This window comes from Triticum urartu, chromosome 4A (genome assembly GCF_056163025.1).
Source record: "Triticum urartu cultivar PI428250 chromosome 4A, HENAU_Tu73, whole genome shotgun sequence".
In the NCBI taxonomy this organism is placed as follows: Eukaryota; Viridiplantae; Streptophyta; class Magnoliopsida; order Poales; family Poaceae; genus Triticum; species Triticum urartu.
Genome location: NC_141876.1, coordinates 67,775,189 through 67,782,888, shown reverse-complemented (window position 1 = coordinate 67,782,888; position 7,700 = coordinate 67,775,189).

The window sequence follows — 7,700 nt, the reverse complement described above, 5'->3', positions numbered from 1 at the left end:
ACACCGATATGACCTAAACGGCAGTGCCACAAATAAGTTGCACTCTCATTATCAACTCTGCATCTTTTGGCTTCAACATTATGAATATGTGTGTTACTACTATCGAGATTCAACAAGAATAGACCACTCTTCAAGGGTGCATGACCATAAAAGATATTACTCATATAAATAGAACAACCATTATTCTCTGATTTAAATGAATAACCGTCTCGCATTAAACAAGATCCAGATATAATGTTCATGCTCAACGTTGGCACCAAATAACAATTATTTAGGTCTAATACTAATCCCGAAGGTAGATGTAGAGGTAGCGTGCCGACCGCGATCACATCGACTTTGGAACCGTTTCCCACGCGCATTGTCACCTCGTCCTTAGCCAATCTTCGCTTAATCCGTAGTCCCTGTTTTGAGTTGCAAATATTAGCAACAGAACCAGTATCAAATACCCAGGTGCTACTGCGAGCATTAGTAAGGTACACATCAATAACATGTATATCACATATACCTTTGTTCACCTTGCCATCCTTCTTATCCGCCAAATATTTGGGGCAGTTCCGCTTCCAGTGACCAGTCTGCTTGCAGTAGAAGCACTCAGTTTCAGGCTTAGGTCCAGACTTGGGTTTCTTCTCTTGAGCAGCAACTTGCTTGTCGTTCTTCTTGAAGTTCCCCTTCTTCTTCCCTTTGCCCTTTTTCTTGAAACTAGTGGTCTTGTTGACCATCAACACTTGATGCTCCTTCTTGATTTCTACCTCCACAGCTTTCAGCATCGCGAAGAGCTCGGGAATAGTCTTATTCATCCCTTGCATATTATAGTTCATCACGAAGCTCTTGTAGCTTGGTGGCAGTGATTGGAGAATTCTGTCAATGACGCAATCATCTGGAAGATTAACTCCCAATTGAATCAAGTGATTATTATACCCAGACATTTTGAGTATATGCTCACTAACAGAACTGTTCTCCTCCATCTTGCAGCTATAGAACTTATTGGAGACTTCATATCTCTCAATCCGGGCATTTGCTTCAAATATTAACTTCAACTCCTGGAACATCTCATATGCTCCATGACGTTCAAAATGTCGTTGAAGTCCCGATTCTAAGCCGTAAAGCATGGCACACTGAACTATCGAGTAGTCATCAGCTTTGCTCTGCCAGACGTTCATAACATCCGGCGTTGCTCCTGCAGCAGGCCTGGCACCCAGCGGTGCTTCCAGGACGTAATTCTTCTGTGCAGCAATGAGGATAATCCTCAAGTTATGGACCCAGTCCGTGTAATTGCTACCATCATCTTTCAACTTTGCTTTCTCAAGGAACGCATTAAAATTCAACGGAACAACAGCACGAGCCATCTATCTACAATCAAACATAAACAAGCAAGATACTAATCAGGTACTAAGTTTCATGATAAATTTAAGTTCAGTTAATTTACTTAAAGAACTCCCACTTAGATAGACATCCCTCTAATCCTCTAAGTGATTACGTGATCCAAATCAACTAAACCATGTCCGATCATCACGTGAGATGGAGTAGTTTCATTGGTGAACATCATTATGTTGATCATATCTACTATATGATTCACGCTCGACCTTTCAGTCTCCGTGTTCCGAGGCCATGTCTGTATATGCTTGGCTCGTCAAGTATAACCTGAGTATTCCGCGTGTGCAACTGTTTTGCACCCGTTGTATCTGAACGTAGAACCTATCACACCCGATCATCACGTGGTGTCTCAGCACGAAGAACTTTCGCAACGGTGCATACTCAGGGAGAACACTTCTTGATAATTAGTGAGAGATCATCTTATAATGCTACCGTCAATCAAAGCAAGATAAGATGCATAAAAGATAAACATCACATGCAATCAATATAAGTGATATGATATGGCCATCATCATCTTGTGCTTGTGATCTCCATCTCCGAAGCACCGTCGTGATCACCATCGTCACCGGCGTGACACCTTGATCTCCATCGTAGCATCTTTGTCGTCTCGCCAAGCTTGTGCTTCCACGACTATCGCTACTGCTTAGTGATAAAGTAAAGCATTACATCGCGATTGCATTGCATACAATAAAGCGACAACCATATGGCTCCTGCCGGTTGCCGATAACTCGGTTACAAAACATGATCATCTCATACAATAAAATTCAGCATCATGTCTTGACCATATCACATCACAACATGCCCTGCAAAAACAAGTTAGACATCCTCTACTTTGTTGTTGCAAGTTTTACGTGGCTGCTACGGGCTTAAGTAAGAACCAATCTCACCTACGCATCAAAACCACAACGATAGTTTGTCAATTTGACTCCGTTTTAACCTTCGCAAGGACCGGGCGTAGCCACACTTGGTTCAACTAAAATTGGATAAACTGTCACCCACAAGCCACCTCTGTGCAAAGCACGTCGGGAGAACCGGTCTCGCGTAAGCGTACGCGTAATGTCAGTCTGGGCCGCTTCATCCAACAATACCGCCGAACCAAAGTATGACATGCTGGTAGGCAGTATGACTTATATCGCCCACAACTCACTTGTGTTCTACTCGTGCATATAACATCAACATATAAAACCTAGGCTCGGATGCCACTGTTGGGTTTCGTAGTAATTTCAAAAAATTTCCTATGCACACGCAAGATCATGTGATGCATAGCAACGAGAGGGGGAGTATGATCTACATACCTTGTAGATCGACAACGGAAGCGTTTGGTTGATGTAGTCGTACGTCTTCACGATCCGACCGATCAAGCACCGAAACTACGGCACCTCCGAGTTCTAGCACACGTTCAACTCGATGACGATCCCCGGACTCCGATCCAGCAAAGTGTCGGGGAAGAGTTCCATCAGCACGACGGCGTGGTGACGATCTTGATGCACCATAGCAGCAGGGCTTCGCCTAAACTCCGCTACAGTATTATCGAGGACTATGGTGGCTGGGGGCGCCGCACACGGCTAAGGAAAAGATCACGTGGATCAACTTGTGTGTCTCTGGGGTGCTCCTGCCTCCGTATATAAAGGACTAGAGGGGGGAGGCTGGCCGGCCAAGGAGAGCGCGCCAGGAGAGTCCTACTCCCTCTGGGAGTAGGATTCCCCCCCCCCCAATCCTAGTTGGAATAGGATTCGCGGAGGGGGGAAAAGAGAGAGAGGGGCCGGCCCCCTCTCCTTGTCCTATTCGGACCAAGGGAGGGGAGGGGCGCGTGGCCCATGTAGGGCTGCCTCTTCTCTTTTCCACTAAGGCCCATCATGGCCCATTTAGCTCTCCGGGGGGTTCCGGTAACCTCCCGGTACTCCGGTAAAATCCCGATTTTACCCGGAACACTTCCGATATCCAAACATAGGCTTCCAATATATCAATCTTTATGTCTCGACCATTTCGAGACTCCTCGTCATGTCCGTGATCACATCTGGGACTCCGAACAACCTTCGGTACATCAAAATGCATAAACTCATAATATAACAGTCATCGTAACCTTAAGCGTGCGGACCCTACGGGTTCGAGAACAATGTAGACATGACCGAGACACGTCTCCTGTCAATAACCAATAGCGGGACCTGGATGCCCATATTGGCTCCTACATATTCTACGAAGATCTTTATCGGTCAGACCGCATAACAACATACGTCGTTCCCTTTGTCATCGGTATGTTACTTGCCCGAGATTCGATCGGCGGTATTCCAATACTTAGTTCAATCTCGTTGCCGGCAAGTCTCTTTACTTGTTCTGTAATACATCATCCCGCAACTAACTCATTTAGTTGCAATGCTTGCAAGGCTTAAGTGATGTGCATTATCGAGAGGGCCCAGAGATACCTCTCCGACAATCGGAGTGACAAAACCTAATCTCGAAATACGCCAACCCAACATGTACCTTTGGAGACACCTGTAGTACTCCTTTATAATCACCCAGTTACGTTGTGACGTTTGGTAGTACCCAAAGTGTTCCTACGGTAAACGGGAGTTGCATAATCTCATAGTTATAGGAACATGTATAAGTCATGAAGAAAGCAATAGCAAGATACTAAACGATCGGGTGCTAAGCTAATGGGATGGGTCATGTCAATCAGATCATTCTTTTAATGACGTGATCCTGTTAATCAAATAACAACTCATTGTTCATGGTTAGGAAACATAACCATCTTTGATTAACGAGCTAGTCAAGTAGAGGCATATTAGTGACACTTTGTTTGTCTATGTATTCACACATGTATTATGTTTCCGGTTAATACAATTCTAGCATGAATAATAAACATTTATCATGATTATAAGGAAATAAATAATAACTTTATTATTGCCTCTAGGGCATATTTCCTTCAGATGCAACTAACCCACTAAGCCTAGAACTAGAGAGGTAGGCCGAACCAACACAACGATGAACATCTTCAAAGCCAACACCGGGGACGCCCTGAGCGAGCAAGATAGCACTTTCAAGAAGGGGACGATGTTGTGATGCCACTGCCATCCGATCCGGAGAAGCAAACCTAGGGTTTCCCCCGATGCTCGGAGAGGGGCATGGATAGAGGCCATGGCAGCGCCTCCAGGAAGGGAAACGACACCCACGAGTGCCGCCGCCACCATCATCGGCAAAGTGAGCATGGATTATCTCCTAGCCTGAGTCTGAGCAATCCCATAACCACCATATCAGGGGTCGAAATATGAGGAAGTCAGGGTGTCGATCGGCCGGCCCTCAGAAGGTGGGAGGTGGGGCTGCAGTCACCGGAAAACACGAGCTCTAGAACCGACTTGGCGTGTAGGTGACGGGGTCGGGAAGGCAGCAAGGTAGAGAGCCGACATGGAGGGATGGGTAGCGACTTATACCGCCGACAAGTCAATAATCGGAAGGGAATGCGGTTCTGAGCCGTCAGAGACGGAGCCGCCGGGACACCGGCGAGGCGAAGTAGCTAGAGGAAGCGTAGCAACCGGAGCGCCGGGGGCAAAAACTGCATCGGCAGGCGACTCCGTCAAGCCATGAAAGCTGGAGAACACAGGTCCATGATTGACGGGATCGGAGTGGTGTCGGCAAGAATCCACCGCTAAGCTTCAACTTACTGCTGCCAAGAGAAACAACCGTGACCAAACACCCGCAGAAGTCGCCATTTTAAATATAATAGACTTCACATGGTACAATATACCTAAGCTTCAACTTACTGCTGCAAAGAGGAACCACTGTTTTTATGAATGAAGTTATCGAAGAGAGTGAGTAACAAATGACAACTAAACAAATATTATGCCAATAATATGTATTATCTCAATAATGAATCTAACCACACCCAAATACTCCAGGAAAAATGGAATGTACTTCTCCCTCCGTTGCTAAATATAAGCCTTTTTAGATATTCCAATACATATTACATACACATATATATAGACATATTTTAGAGTGTAGAACTCATTTTGCTCCGTATGTAGTTCGTATTGAAATCTCTAAAAGGGATTATATCTAGGAATGGAGGGAGTAGAAGCGAATGTGTGCCTTGTTGCTCCGTCGCTTTTTCTTGTCGTTTTTATGCGGTTCTTCTAAAACGTTTGTCCTCACCCTTGATTGGTTCAACATGTGCACTATACTTGTAACTTGTAAGATGGTAATCCATTTTGTAAGGCGGTAATCTATATATGAGTTCATGCTCATCTGCTCCCGATGATCACTAATTCAAAAAAGTAGAAATATATCAAAAATGGCATCCAAGATGCTCGGGTGTGCAATGCTTGGAGATCCGAGGCGGTCGTGCAAAAAAGAAAGAATCGAAGCAATGCATTTTCACCCTAAGTTTGCTACACAACATGGTCAAACCAAAACCCATTGTTTTCTTTTCTTTTTGAGAAACAACCAGAACCCATCGTTACAGAGATAATGAATCTAATTTTCCGTTGCAACCTTTTACATTTTCCATTACAACCTTTTACTTTATAACCGACTACTACATGCAAGTTGAATCATGAAGGGGAATCGACCTCCCAATCATCTTTGAAAAGTGAAGATCTATGCTCACGCACACACCCTAAGAGGAAGACTTCTTATAAAGGCTCTTAAAATATTCCAGAACCATCTAGAAGGGGACCCTGGAAGGTTGTCCCCCTTTTCTTGGGGGCCCAGCCAGCCCGCACGGCAGGTCTTGGCTGATCCCCACCCCTCCCCTTGCTTGGGGGACAAGCCAACCTACAGGTCTTGGTGACTTCCCTTTCTTAGGGGCCAAGGCATGGCACCCCTGGTCGACCAGCCTCCTCCCGCACCTTTATACAAATAGATGCAGGGACACTTCAAAGGCACAAGAAGCCCTAGACCAATCCCCTCTCTCCCATGTAGAGCACGTTGACTCGCTTCTTCTTCCTCTTCTTCTTCCCCATAGCCACGAACTGCTTGTCAAATTTTGACTCCAACCTCGATACCTTGAAGGCATCGTCCACTTCGACGCTAGATCGGGCAGATCTTCTTGGAGGAGAAACTCTTGTGGTCGAGAGGTATAACCTAGCCGCGGGAGTTAGTAGTCCTCAATAACATCTCCTCTTCTTCCTACTGTGTTGAGTTGATCATTAGTATGACTTCGTTACCCACACCTCGATAATGATCTTGGTTGGATCTTGTGCGTTTTTTGTTTTGTTTTACGCAACATGTCCCCCTACAACATACTAGTGGTCGCGTGTTCTGTGGCATGCCACTAGTAGCACGTTATTAGTGACGTGGGTCGTTCGACGCACGCCACTGGTATTTTGGGCACATACCAGTGTTGTGGCTCTTTTTCGGGTGCACTACTAATATTGTTCCTCTATAAGCTTTTCTTCACCAGTGCCAGAGGGAATAACCGGAGTTGGCAACTCCATAATGTCACCATTCGACTAGAGAATACAACTGTTGCGCGTCGGGGGCCGACTGCCAACTACCCAAACAAGATCCTCCCCGAAGGAAGTGGCACTCAGGCGAGCGCCAAGGCTTCAACAAGCGCGATGAAGTTGATGAGCTCTAGGAGGGAAACATATTTTGCAGCTTGTTGGGCCCTCCATCTTCTTCCATCTCTCCTTTGCTTCTACTGCAGCTAGAGAGAATCAAATTGGCCAAAGAGGGGAACTCTAGATCTGGGATGGTATCAAGCAAGGGTTCATATCCTACAAGAAAGCCAACTCTGGCTACCAATACTCTTGCCACTATATATGACCACAATAAGAAGTGGAAGATCTTAACCAAAAGTGGCTTTATTTGAGAAGCTACCTAATCTAATACCCATACTATCAAGATCCGGGCCCTCTCCCCACATCTCGAGCCGCCGAAGCTATCGATGGAGGGAGGACGAAAGGAAAGAGAGCGGGGCAAGCTCAGAAGAACAACAACAACAAAGCACCAGTCACCCAAGGCAAGTCTCTAGTCCCAAAAGGATTCCCAAATGGGTTGTGCTACGCGTCGTGAGCCATCCGATCTGCTCATAGTGTGGTCTCATCACCGCAAACAAGATCATTGTTGCAATTGCAACTTGATCCTTACAAAAGCATCTTGCAACAAGAGCCTTGTTGCAAAAAAGCATTTGCGGCTCCGCAACAAAAGTTTTGTTGCAATCGCACATGACCCTTGTTGCAAAAAAAAATCATCCCTGCTCTCGCCACCGCCAGCTATGTTGGTCGATTCCGATGAGTACTGGCGGCAATCGACGGCGTGCGGCACGCTCCCTGAGGTCGCCTCACTCTGCTCCTTCCTGCCCTCCGGCTAGATGTTGAAGTAGCCGCCGA